Genomic DNA, 15524 nt, shown 5'->3' with positions numbered 1-15524 from the left:
GATGTTGAAACAAAGGTAAGAAAAAAAATTTAAAAAAATTGCGTATTTTCCGTGTTAGTTTTCTACCTGATAAAAATTTGTTATAACATGTATTTTAAAAGTTCTTGGTCTTACCCAGACCTTTCATTCGGTATACCGAAAAAGGGGCTGGCCCTTATAATTAGGGAGTTAGAGGCGTCCAAAGTTTCTTGTCAATAACTTAAAAAGGAATAAATATTTCTAATGCATTATTGAAGCAAAGTTGTAAAGAAATTAAGTTTGAATCCTTCTATAGTATTCAATTTAATGTTTTCGTAATTTATAGTCAGTATTTGCAGAAACAATTGTTGTCAGTTCGGTCCATTTTTGTGGGGGTGCGCACGTTTATGAGGTTATGAAAGGGCTTCTTGTAATGCACTAACTGATACATGTAGCGCGCAAAAATAATTCCACATAAAATTCCCAAATGTTTTTATACATATGTACATTTTCATTTCATATAGATAAACCTCTTTGACCTTATTTTTGTTGTTTGTTTCATAACTGTGCCCCTGTCTATATTTAGATGCATTACGAGACTCAGGTAACCGATCGATAGGAGAGTCGCTAGCTGTATTCAGGCCGTCGCCTAGACGACAGTGCATGTGCTTGTAGAGCTGGACGTACACGATTAACGCCCCACTGTGTTACTGTAACAGAGACATTTTGAATTGTTTCAGTACTGGGAGATGTGTTAATAAAATGGTTCCAATGCATGGTAATTAAACTCAACTTTTCTACAATACGTATACACGGCCGTCATATAAAGCACAATGTGTATTACTGACATGACAATTTAAACGAACGCGGGATTGCTCCCGATTGAACAATTCTTTTAAAGCAAAAAAAAAATACTGATTTGCGATGGATATAATATAATTATCATCGTGGAGATGATTTTAAAAAGTGAACTTAATATTCGTATACGATAATATTTGAATCCAAAGCCGCTAGTTTTAAGTGACGGTTATTAGGGATATTAATTATGACTTGCCCCGCATTTCAGGTTTTTTACTTGCAAAGCATCTACAATCGAAAATACCAAACAACCTTCAGCAGCAACTTATAAATTATTTATTCCATACACAATTCTAAAGAGGTAATTAAGTAAATTTTATAAATGCTTTATACTTGTATTCGCTATCTTCCACGGAAAAAAGTGGCATGGAAAAAATGTTCATCAAATACGCTGTAGCCTTAGCAATCGAAAATAATTAACAAACTGTATATTGATAGATTGACATATCAACAAACATTCAGACCCGCATTGTGTTTTCTTACAAGTTCTATAAAACGTAGACTCAATGACTGAATTCTTTACCGTTTTCCGTCTGGGTTATTTTGAATCACGTGTGTACGTTATGTGTAGCAAGTGTTTAAATTTTAAAAGAAATTGTGTACATGCAGAGCATTGCAATGCTAGGACAATAAAATTCCAACAATGTATATGATGAGGCCGGTCAGACTGATACTGGTTCTGCTTGTTCTACAAATAGCGAATGTAAGACGAAGTATTTGGGTGTTATATTTTAACCAAATATAAGTATTGCTTTCTTAAAAGCTTGCATTACTCAACAAAGTATTTTATTGGGATCATTCTTAGTTACCTTAGCTGCATATATGTACCGCTCTGTCTGTATCCCGGAAAAATTGACTACCATCCGAAATTTTTCATACAAGGTCTACAGACTTGCAGCTAACATTACCTTTAAAAATACATTTTAGAATTTGCCGCTGTTTATAAATTCATTAAAAAGCCGCGCAGAATCAAGTGGTTATATGGCGTTTGATATGGGATTTATGACGTCTATATATTTATATTGTTTTCATTAAAATTATGTCATTATTTCAAGCTTGTGGGTGGGATGAAATCAGTTTCACATGTTATATGACATAATGATGTCCTCTCCCCACTTTTTCTCGAAGCAACTATTTTTATAAAATTTACATAAAAAATTGAATTATCATGGAGTCCCCCCCCCCCCCATTTTGGAAGCATTTAAAAAAAATGGTATGAAAATCATGAAGTTATGAGTGAAATTTTGAAAATTTTGGAAAATTCAATTTTTTTTTCTTTTTTCGCTTGTCAAGATTTGTTGGATGAGTTTGCTTCCCCCCCCCCCCACTTTCAAAAACGATGCTACGTGCTTGGAAATTACTCATTTCTTTATTCCCCTCTTTAATAATCAAAACAAACTAACAAACATAACCGATCCAGATAAATATAATTACATGTATCAAAAATAAACTTAAAAAACAAACTACACATTCATCCTTCACCCACAATATTGCCTTTTCGATATTTGTCATCGTTGTAGACCCGTGTAACAATCTGTTAAGTAGGTGCTTGCACGAAAAAGAACCCCTTGCTGATCTACATTTTCATTAACGCATACAAAGAAAAAATATATATTTTGATTTATTTTTGAATTTCTTTTGATGTAAAAAAAAGAGAGAAGAAATTGGTTCTCAGTCTCTCTTTATGCCTGTTTGTTAGCGGTTAATCCAAGTTCATTTTGAATATCCTTTTGTAATTTAAAAAATGCGATGTAAATTTTTTTCATGCAATATTTCGGATAAAGCAATGAAGAGTTGTTTCTTGAAATTTTACTGGACCATAAAATTGTAAAATGCTAACATTGAAAATTGTGCCCGATTTCTTTCTTTTTTTAAGGTAAAACTTTATTGATTTAAAAAATGATTCTTTGAGACAAACAAATTGACATAATCAATAAGAGTTTGAAAATCTCTAACTGCAGGTCTGTAGCTTTTAGTCAGAAAAAGAATCGGATGGACGACCTAGGACACAGATCGTCCATCCGAATTTCTTGAAAATTGCCATTATTTTCGTACGCGGACGCAATACTCACCGAGACTTCATGGTTCGTATCTAAAGTTTTAAGTTTTAATTGCTTTGAAAGGTAATATTTGTTTTCTGATAATTATGAACATGAATAATTAAATAAAAATGGTTAAAATTACAGTAAAATTACCGGCATCGGTCTTCTCCGTGCGCGGATCTAGAAGGGGAAGGGTTCCAGACCCCCCCCCCCCCCAGCGAAATTTCTTTCAATTACGTGTACATTATAAACTTACCAAATATGCCTCGGACATCCCTTGGCAAACTCAAATAACCGTCTGACTTTTCAACCCCCACCCCGGAAAAATTTTCTGATCCGCGCATGTTACCCCTCCTCGAAATACAAAATTATTTTTCAAAACCCCTTGTAAAATTTCCAGGATCTCCGCATATTTACTAATAGATTCATTGGCGCTTGAGTTCGATAAAAATGCGTGTAAAACGTTTCCCAGTGGTCTTTTTACCATCGTACCGGGCATAACCACAGTCCCACTCTGTGAATAAAATGCGGCGTATCAAACTAGAGACAACGTGTTAAGATCTGTATTTGCTTTTAAACATGTAGTATCATCGTGCAAAACGCACTGTTCAATTATAATTTTTTTTTTACTTTACTTGTAAAATTCAACATCTGTTTCGTAATTTTTTCTCACAGTTTATTTCTTACATAGTTACTTTTTTTATTTAGTGATTGACACTTATTAGACTTTATAGAGACAGAGTGTCATGTCTCAAGGACTGTTAATCTCTTAAAACAGCATTGTGCAATTATCAGATTTTCATTTCTTGGACATCAAAGACTCATTGAGTTTATTTAATTATTTTATATATGTGAACCTTTCATCAGCTTACTTATATCATTACCCGTTAATTGCAATTTATTCTCATTGTTAAGATTCTTATAAATAGTTATGTACAATTGTCAATGCGCAGTCTGGAATACGGCGGCCAGCCCCGGCCACGTCCGACTCTCCCAGAGTCTTGAGTCCGGAGGCCACTTCTGGCCATATCCGACTTGTTTGTAACATGTCTGTCTGTTAAATTGTTATAATGTTGCCATCGTTGAGTCTCGTCCAATAATGTGGAATCCTGCATCAATTGCCTGTTTATTTCTCTGGAACTGTATACTGGTGGACCTTCGGGAATACGGCAAACCTACCTTTCGTTTTAGCTTACGGCCCACAGCGCGCCCCAACCTTTTACCTTATACACTTTACGCCAACATTCCCTCACCCGGTTCGTACTGCACACGACCGATGCAGATCCAGACGAATTCTCTATCACCGTAAAATCTACACGGTCACAGAAATATAACACTTTGTTTCTCAGTGTTTACACATCTAATATTGTACGATGGTCAGCTATCAATTTTTGGTAATACGTCACAAGTATGACGCAGCTACGACGGAAAACCTAATCGTTGCTTGCAACGAGCTCGTCTCTAGTTATTATTACAATCGGGTTCGTTATCGGGTTTGGGCTGTTGAATAATAGACTAGACTTCTGTGTCTGCTTTGCCTCAAATATGTATTATATTAATGGATTTTTGAGATTGTTTGCTGTTTATTATAATCATTTTTCATAATATCATACTATACAATTACTACATTTATGATAGGGGATATTTAATATACAGGGTCTCAAACTTTTGCCATTCTCAATCAAAGGGGTTACCGGTAGGGGACGTGTATTGCTTATGTAATACTCTCAGAATGCTTGTTCATTTTAATGATTATATACGATATTTTATACTATACAAAATTGTAATTGTTTAAAAGACAATTTAAAAAAAAAATTAAAGTTAAAAAAAAAAACATGAGAGAAATGTAATTTACTCTTGCAGAAGATTTATAGGGTATTGATATTTTCTTTGTAACGAAAGGGTTTGATTTCTAAAGACATACACAATATAGTATGTTATCTATAATGTTATCTACCATAAAACCATAAACTACAATGTTGGAATTCGTTATATGCTAAACTATAAATAACATAAAAGTTTGCCTTGCTTTCATATTTTCGTGACAGACATTGTTACTTTCCTATTTTATAGTGATAAGCACAAGTGCTACACAGTATTTGCTTTCAATGTGGCAACGAGAGCTATTTCATACTAAAACGATCATATTTCGTAGAACTATAACATGACTTCTTTTTCTTGTTTATGTGTTTAAGTACTGATTTTACAATGAACTATAACCAATAAAATTTAATATTTATGTTTTTTTGTTTTGTTTTTGTTTGTGTTTTTTTTTTGGGTGTGTGTGGGTTTTTTTTTTTTTTTGGCTAAACAAACACAATGAAAAAAGTGTGAGACAGTTTTAAAATTTCGCACTAACAAAAAAAGCTTTGTTATTAGAACGAGATATTAACTTGTTATAACTACTAGTATTTCATCTATTGTTATGATGAAATAACTTTAATTAGATGTTTATTTTTAGCCTCTAGAGGTTCGGAAGCGTAAAGGGGCTCACTCTTGTGCGTTTTTTTAAAAATATGTTTGAATAGAAATATAGGTTTAACACCTGAACAACCGTTTTTGACACCCTCACTGTGTTCCTAACCTATCACCAGGAGACTTGATTGAAACACAATTAAATTCAGATGTAGGAGAATGTTTTAATAAAAAAAAGCTTAAGCTTTTCAAGTCAAATGGTTTTTGAGAAGACGCAGTTTGAAAAATACTAACAGATTTGCAATAAATCAGAAGTTTCATCCCCTTTAAGGAGGTAAGGGCTATCATTAATATAAACTTGCATAGAATCATCATAACCAAATAATGCATTTTGCTAAGTTTAATTGAAATTGGCAAAGCAGTTTTGAAATGTTGTCTGAACAACGACGATAAATATATAAGTATTTTAGTCAAAATACGTGTTTGGAACATGGTTTATGTATTAGATATGATGAATTATCGAGATTAAAGACAACGTATCGGCCATATTTGTTTTATAATTAAATATTATTTCCTCTATTTCTTACGGAACCGGATAGTTAATTCATGTTTCTATAGAAACAGCCAGACTGAAATCTACACGCCCCGTTTATCAGTTTATCTATTGGTTGAAATCTAAAGTGACTGAAATGAACAAGAAACTGACAGGACTAAAAATGATATGCCCATTTTATCGATTGGTCGAAGTCTAGAGCGACTTAAGAAAAATCACGGACTGCAATGTCTTATAAATGTAGAAAATATCTTAAAAGCCCTATTAACATTATCCAGTGTAAGAGTGCAAAAGGATTGAATAGCACATCAAGTGGTATTTTTATGAAAAAGAAAATATAATATACTAAGAAAAATATAAAATTATTATAACGTTTAATCATTAACACACGTTCCATAGCCCAACTTGTCAATACCAACAAAATCACTCTTAGTGGAACGACCTATCACGGACTCGGAACGGTGATATCGACCAGAAATAAATAAACTGTTCTCATACCGATCTGATATGAAAGAGAGGTGGCTACGTAAAGACCATTGGAGAATATTCTGTGTCAAGTATGTCAAATTATGATACAGAGGAGACAATATTTTATATATTATAGCATTCATGAAATATAAGCTTTTTAGTTGTTTTAATATTTATTAATCATAGTTTGGAAGTGTTAATTTTTTAAAAAGTAATGACCAAACTTATTTACGTATTCAGATTTTTTTTAATTTGTTGAAAATGTTAATAACATACATGTCATAAAGTTATTCAAACATTTTAATGGGTTGAATATTTGTCTATGGACGCCCTCATAATTTCCTCATACCATTTACTACATAGCAAGATCAGATTACTACATCACTACACGACTTTGTAAGTTACTATTTCCGTGTGTCCAATGATACAAATGTACCGCCCCAAGTGTCATCGTGTTACATAAATACAGGAATTGTCACGCTACCAGCCATTATAGAGGAGGACTGTGATAGAACAGCTCGGTGCATCTGGATTTATCAGTATAATAAACCATATCATGACCCGGTCCAATGCTTGGAATCTGTGATGTATTCAGTAGTTATCCATTTTCAAGAACATTGATAAGTTGCCACATGCTAATGATCAAGTATATTCAAACACAAAATGTCACTATACACAAGGATAGAAACAAATACTAAATCGCTTACTTGAGGCCCGTGGGTTAATACATAATTATCTTTAAACAGGTAAAATAATCATAGATAACGTGTTCTATCATTTGGATCTTCATAGTATACTTTCATACAATTATCTATAGATTGTTAATTAGTTTACAAATGTCTAGACAAGATAGGATAAGGGCCATTTATGGCCCCCTCAGCAAATAATTTCATTTTACTATAATGCATAGTGTTGACCTCAGTAATCAACATGGTAGGATTTTTTTCTTGGTAACCCTTCAGTATAGCTGCCTACACAGCCAATTGTGCCTCACGTGTAATTCACGTGAAATGAGCTTCACGTGAATTTCACGTTAAGCTTCACGTGAAATACACGTGAATTTCACGTGAATTTCGCGTTAAGTGAATTTCACGTGAATTTGTTCACGTTAATTTCACGTGAATGTGTTTCACGTGAATTTAACGTGAAAATTTCACACATTTTTCACTAAAATTTCACGTAAAAACAGTTTCACGTGAAATTCCCGTGAAAAATTTCATGTGAATTTCACGTGAAATTGTTTTCTTTTTTTTTTCTTTCTTGTTTTGCTTTTATAATTGCTTTCAATATGCATCCTTTTTTAAGTACTGTCAATATTCGGAAAAATTAGACTGTTTGTCATATTATTAAGAATGACTACCATACTTAATTCATTATTGTGAAAGGAATATACAACATGAAACAAGATCAAATTGGTAGCATCAAATTTGCATTTATTTATTTGGGTTTTTAACAACAATATGCATCAATTAGTACGCAAAAGACAAATATTTCTTTTAAATTTATGAAATATATGATGTATGTTTATCATGAAAAAATAACTTTTGAAATAAAGATACATAATAAGCCTTTTTTTGAAACTATCATTTGTATACTTTTTAGTATTTTTTAAAAATATACAACAATAAATTATATGACTAATACAAGTATAACAAATACTAATATTTTATTGGCACAAACACACTTACAATAATAGGCAAAGGCCTAAGATATGTATAAACAGAATATTGTTTACATAGATATATCATTATATTTCCCATTCACATAAGAGGAAAAAATTTCTGATAGATAACAGAATTTTCATCAATTTTTAGCAAATAAACCCCATATCTCACTACAAAAGAACTGGTGTTACTATATAGTCAAAAAGTTTTTCTTAAAGTTTACACAGGTTTTCTAGTCCAATTGTCTTCTTGATCTTATAGTAAGCTTTTCTGGTCTTTTCCATGAGAACTGCTGTAGCAAAGTTATAAACAGTACATTACATATTAAAGTTAAACCAAATGACAATATTTTGACACAGTTTGAAGTAAATTTCCATTATAAGTAAATTAATTTATCAATACAAGATTTCACATTTGAATTAAATAAAAGAACTTTTGATTTTTCAATATTGACCTGTAATTTTGATTTAGAACAATATGTTTCAAGGGTGAACTGTTTCAAGAATATTTAAACAGTTATGTAAACCCATTTTTGCTTTCAGGTAGTAATACAATATCATCATCATATAATAAAGAGTTTACATGTATAACAATAATAGAAATACAAACCTATTTAACATGTATAAAAAGAACAGAAATACAAACCTATTTTATAACAAGAATAGAAATAAAAACTTATTTAGATTAGAAAAGGTGCTTTATACACAATAAAGGCACACAAAACTGCTAATGCTATTCTATTGTAAAACTTTACAAGTGATAAGTGAACATTTCAAAGCAGAATGACTACAAATCAAAAATAACACTAGTTAGATAATTTTCCAAAAAATAAGGCAAGAATCTTTTGCTGTTGTCATATGTAAACATTACTGACAAAACTCATTGGTTTTCTTTGAAAAATGTCATTATAATGAGATTTTTGCTGTAGCAAATTTTTCTTTAATTTATCTATTTATTAATACAATGTTATTCCAATTGGTAAATTTAAAAAAAAAATCATTTACAAGACTTGGAATATTCATTTAAAAGTACCTAGCATTAATCTGCATTTGAACTAACTGTATCGATCTGCACCAACAATTATAATTGTAGCTTATCGGGTAGTTTGGAAATTCTAAATCTGTTAATAATGTAACCATTGTGATTGCTGTGCTTTAGAGATTTTTCATTGTGATTCTCTACAACTCTGCAGCCACCTCGTTTGCAGTCATGAATAACATGAACAACATGCCGAATGTGGCATGTTTTCTTAATGTGAGTCTCATTTGTTAACTGCACCACTTGGTTGCAACTTGTAAAGGAAATGTTGCACACTTTCAAAAAAGCTATCTCGTGTTCTGCTGTCTTGGTCTTTATACGTAGAAGCTTCTGAATCACTCCAATCCTGTCCTGAAACAAATATCGGAATATACATTACATACAATACCCTTAGTTCCTACATTATAACTACATTATTATATTTTTGTGATATGCTATTTCATTTGCTAATTTAAAAAGTTAACGCTTATATAAACCTTTTTTAATGATGTCACAATATCTCTGTTTAAAAAACATATCAACCTACATGATGTTATGTTTTGTTACATTTACATTTGGTACTGTTATTGCAGTTTATGATAAGAATCCGAGTTGGCCATAAAGCTCAATATAGCTATATGGTTTTCATTAAAAGTTGTATGTACAAAACCATTCTCCATTTGATCAATGTATCAACAAATACAATCAATTTAATACTTTAAAAAACAAGAGGCCAATAGGCCTTAATGGTCACCTGAGTAGCATATAACCCATACCCAAACTTGTCTAGGAGTCTCATATATGCATTTAATTTTCATTATGAAGTAAAAAAAATTATAAATTTGTAATAACGGCCATCTCCCTGCCTGAAATATTCTTTCAAAAAGGACTATGAAACCTATAATTTTAGCGAAAAACTTAAAGATCATAATAGAGTGCATGACCTGATTTTAAAAAGTTGCAAGCCTCTGACAGAAAATAATAATCCCATATTTGTTAACTTTTAGGATAGGTTTTATGTGTATATGTTCTCATGAATAATCTACATGTAAAACAAGGTGGTTAGTATACATGTTTTATCTAAAACAACCTCCCATCCCCCATCCCCAGGGGCAGACAGAAGCTCTCCATGTGGGCATTTAGACAAAAAACAAATAAACAGCTTTAAAAATCATCATGAGTTACTCACTTCTCCTGTGGTAGACCCATAAATTTCATAAATGAGATTCCTCTTATCATAGAGATGCTTCACACCAAAAATGGTAACGATTGGCCTTGTAGTTTTTAAGAAGAAGTTAAAAATGTAAAATTGTTAACCCACGACAGAAGTCATGCATGACGACGGACGAAAACAGATAGCAATACGTCACCTGAGTTTACTCAGGTGACCTAGAAATGAATTCATTATATTCATTATATCCATATTTGTTATATTATCTATACTTAATTAAAAGTTACCTTTACAGTTTCTGAATATAAGACAAAGCTTTGAATGCCTGCATAATCTCCTTCGCTTGTTATGCATCCTAGGCAGCTGTATAGTTTTGCATCTTTAGCAATATCAGTGTCAATGGCAACAGATATTGTGAGCAACTCCAACTCTTCCAGTAGATTGGGGTAACCCTGTTTAATGCAGATGAAGCAATATATAAAACCCTCAAAGACAAACAAAATTTCATTTTTAGAGTTAATACAATTCATTCCTTTAATTAAGACAGATTCATGTACATTAATTATTTTTTCATAAAATTTTCGTCAACCATCAGCTATTATGATGTAGAGTTTGGTATATATGCCTTCTTCAACTCTGATTTCGAGCCTAGCGGCTCTCATGCTGAATATACAGTGGCATTGGGCTAATAAGGAATGCGATATAAAAACTATGGCCAGGTAATAATCTATACATTTATTCTTAACCTATAATCATTAATTATATATGTACTTGCCATTGGTTTCCTTGAAGAAGTTCTGGTCACGTTCCGCAGCTCCCCAGCTTTAAAATTTTTATTTTGGTCAGGGACTCCAAGAAAAGACTTGATTTTCTTGTCATTTCCATATGACAGCACAAAACTGCTAGCTTGTTTCCTGCAAGATAATTTTTTTATCAGTTGTTTAGTCGATCAATATGCGGGGGAAAAAATGTATCTATCATGTAATAAATTTTTGATATTTACACTTCATTTCCATGAGCTAATGGTTTGACATAACTATACATAACAGATAAATATTGCTTGAACATATAACATTTCATTAGATTTAAATTGCGTATGGAACTGAAAAAAATTACTGATATTTACATAAATTAAACAATAAAATTGTTACCATGTATCATTCAAATGCAAGAAACCTCCAGACACCACATGTTTTGTCAATTCTGACTTTGCAAATTGGATGACCGTATCCCTTGACCTTTGATGGCCGTTCTGATGACGAATACTCTCTCTTATTGATTTGTGGTTTTTTTCAAACACGTCTTCAGTGAAATGAAGAGGATGGCCATGCCTTATTATGTCATCAGACTGCAATTATCAAACAAGATCAGACAATCTAACATTTAAGTACAAGCATGTATGATTTACCATATGGTAACTTACAAGATATAATATATGTGCCATGAATTTACATTATATATATATATCCGTCCTATTATCCTTTATTGAAAGTATTTCATTCATAGTTAACCATCTATATATCTGCTTGAAATTAATGTGCCTTTCCTTGCAGTATTTAATATATGGTATATATGTTACATTCAGAATTGAGTCATTTATTAGTGATACTGTAAACACAAGCCAATTGGGAGCTATATTTTACATACTATATGAACACAGAAATGTGTCTTGCTTTTGCTGCCAAGTTGAGGAATGTTGTCTTTGATAAATGCAAGATAATCTTCAAATTCAGAACCAACTGACGTAACACCTTGATAAATGTGCTTGGATATCTGAAAATATACTGGTACATGAATCAAATAATACATATAATTCAACTGATTGAAGAGTGAAAATATGTTATTGTTTTGTGATTAAATTTTAGAATTTTAGTTTTAAAATCATAAGTATACATTTATGTTTTTTTTAATGGCTATAATTCATTTCTCTATTACCAAAGCAAGCTTTCCAAGTGCTTCAACATATGGCATTTTCAACCCAGCGAATTCCATATAAAATGGAGCGACCTGAAGCTGTAAAAAGATTAACATCTATAAGTACATGAATAAACACCTAAAGAAATTGCTCATTGCCATGCATCACTTGTGTCTAAGAATAAGGAAAAGTTGTACTTTTGAACTTTTCATACTTACATAATGTTTATAATCCTTTCCTTGTCGACTGTCCAAAAACTTGAAAAAAGTGTCAGCATTGATGCGGTAGGAAAAGTCAGTTTGATCAACAGTTTCCAAATGTAAAGTCAAAAGTTGCATCTGGTGTTCACTTAGAGTTCTGACACAGTGCTTCAAAAGCAAATTAGGTCATTATATAGAATGTTATTTATGGATACTGGATCATGCAAAATTCTTTTTTCAGAGCATATATATTTGCTTAATCTTGCTCAGGTTGAAAAAGAATGCTTGTTTGTAAGGGGTAATGAGATTCGAATTAAAAGTTTTATGCCAGCTGAAAAATTTCTTAGTTATAGGTCAAGGCAAAACTATATTATAACCACTATATACTGGTATATTTAGCAAGTGTGCACTGTATAATTTACTTCCATATTCTTGATATTAAAGATATCTTACCTGAATCAAGTGTTTTGCTAATCCAAGGTACAAGAAATGAAGAATTCCTACAGGTGCATCCCTATGAGGAGAGGGAAAATATATCGAAACCAATATATTGATGCATCACAACTTTATAATATAATCCTAATACTATCTTGTATCTAGAGAGAATTGTTGTTTAATAAAATCAATACCTGTGGGGATCAACATGCTGCCACAAGCAATTGTCGTAGAATTTGATACCGGTCTGCTTTTGTATCATTGTTCTTGCACTACCTTGAGCATGAATTTCAAGTCTCCTTAGTGTTTTCCTTGTTGCAGATGATGTTCGCAATGGCCATATTGTAAATGGGTCTGATTTGTCAGCCTGAAATGGATTTTATTAAAGTTGCAGTTATGTAATTTCATTTAAAGAATGATAAGAAACTGAAGGAAATTAAAAGCTTTTACAAATTCAAAATTTTCTTACCAAACATTTGGGACAAAACTTAATTGCTGCAGGTCCCATGTGATTTGAAACCAAACTCATCATCTGGTAGTCGGATATTATGGATGAAATTTCTGATGTTAGCGTTATTTCTTGCTTTAAAAAGGCGTCATAGCTGTCAACTCCTATTCTAAAAAAGTCAGATTTAAACACCTAATATATACATGTACGTGGACAAACTTCCATCGATGTTCAAATTATTGTATGTGTTCTTACGTCATACGTACTCTGCGCACATTTTTATGTCGTCACATACTGGCTTTAAAAGCTCCATCATTGCAACCTGTTCTGATGCTGCTAGAAATATCGAGTTCTTGTTCTTGTTTTTTTCCTCCAAAGGAAGACCAGCCAATTGAGCTTGTATCCCATGCAAAGGAGCCCATCTCCGGGACTGGTTTGCAGACAAATCATCCACAAATATATTAAGAGGAATTTTAATGATGGGTTTTCCTTTCCAGAGTGAAGATGTTGCAAAAAAATCCCTTTTCTCCTGAAAAAAAAAAAATTATAATTTTCATTGCAATATAATTTTAAAAATTAATGCTGTTTTATTGACATTTAAGTTGTTGACATCTTGCAGTAAATGTGTTGTGAGGCTCACAATCATAATTTTTACAGATGAGATTGAGGTTTAACAAAAGACGTGGTAAAACAAAGAATAAAAAGAATATCTCACTTGATTTGGAATGGTAAATGATTTTTATCCAACTCGTTTCATGTTTTCTATCCCCTCGCCAAGGGTTGAGGTTAGAAAACAAACATCTTGTTGGATAAAAATTTGGGTCATATACCATTAAAAACCATGATAGATCACACACACACACACACACACACACACACACACACATATATATATATATATATATATATATATATATATATATATATATATATATATATATATATATATATATATATATATAATATGTAGATATTCAAATGCTTACCTCTTCTGACAGTAAATTGAAGTTCTCATATCCATCATTAACCTCTCTCAGGTACACATCAATTGGCTGAGATACTGTGTACTTAGAACATTTATCAATTGGGACACAGAGTGATTTGTTCATAATCACCAAACACCTTTAAAAAGTATAAAATTTAAAAATCAGAGCAAATAGTTCTACATGCAAAAAGATATTTCAAACCATATTAATATGCAAATGACAAATCTGGATAAACTAGAGGTACTTTGAGCAAGCTCGCAAATAATAACTTGATTACTTCTTGGATGCATCTCTTTCTTATAGTGACCTTGAACTTGACCTTGAACTTGCACAAATGATCAAAGCTCAAGGTCAAGACATAATAACCTTTGAGTCAAATTTTAGCTTCTAATCATTTTCCATAACAAGATATGGCCTAGACAGGAATTATGCATTTTTTTAACAATGACCTTAAACTGCTTTACTGACCCATGGTCAATTAAGTTAATGACACATCCTCAGGTCATAAGAACTCTGTATGTGTAGTAGGAGCTTCCAATGTTTCTCTACTTTGTTTGCGGGGGGCATGATAAAAAATTCTGAGCTTGGCACTTAATATTAATAGTCCAGTTACCTATTTTCTTCTTCATTAAACAAATCTTCAAAGTAGGGGTGATCACCCTTTCTGAGTTCCTCAACTTCAACACAGAGTTCACCATTTTCCTGTAAATAATTTGATATACCAAACAATTGATATAGAAATATGAACAAATCTACTACAGTTATTGCCGAGATCAAAGAGATACATTATGTGAGTCTGACAATATTATTGAATTATTTAATTACCTGGTCACATTCCTTTACCATGAACTGTCTAATTTTCCCCAACAGTGTTTTCTCTTTGTGGGAAAATTCAATAATCTCTCCCAAAATAAAATCCATTGTTTTGCTTTTGCCCCAATGGAATTTCATTTCCTTCCACTTTTCAGCAGAGCTTTGTGTTGTGATTTTATGAGTGCCGATTTTTAAGATATTTGGATATCTGGAACAAATACATGTTATATAAAAAAAATAATGTATATGTAATTTTAAGCTAAATAAATCAACCAACAAATCCCACAATTCACCAAAGAAATTTAATTTAAGTGAATACCTGTCTATTTTCTGTGCAGTGCTAGGATTTGCTATAAGCATTTGAAGCATCGCAGATGGTTTGACCATCCAATGGATATTCCCATTTTCATCTGTATTCTAATAATATACAAGGGAATAATACATCATATATATATTTAAGCATTGAATCATTATTTTTGAAAGACATTGTCTCATAACTGCAGCAGTGTGTGCATACAAATTGAGTAAAGCGCGTTAATACTTTTTTTAGTATTAAGTACCCATGGGACGAGCACATTTTT

The 15524-nt window shown here is 31.9% G+C and overlaps 1 long non-coding RNA gene across 1 annotated transcript; it reads right to left on the bottom strand.

The window, feature by feature from the left end:
• Positions 1-10617: 10617 nt before the first annotated feature.
• LOC136274722 (uncharacterized) lies at positions 10618-12140 on the bottom strand. Its single transcript, XR_010713156.1, has 4 exons — positions 12082-12140; positions 11794-11919; positions 11298-11494; positions 10618-11060 (listed from the first exon to the last, which is right to left on the bottom strand). It is a non-coding gene; the product is annotated as an uncharacterized lncRNA (long non-coding RNA).
• Between the last annotated feature and the right edge of the window lie 3384 nt (positions 12141-15524).

Source organism: Magallana gigas, chromosome 1, assembly GCF_963853765.1.
Source record: "Magallana gigas chromosome 1, xbMagGiga1.1, whole genome shotgun sequence".
NCBI classification, from domain to species: Eukaryota; Metazoa; Mollusca; class Bivalvia; order Ostreida; family Ostreidae; genus Magallana; species Magallana gigas.
Note: the sequence above shows the minus strand (reverse complement) of the source record. Positions and strands in the feature narration are given on the sequence as shown.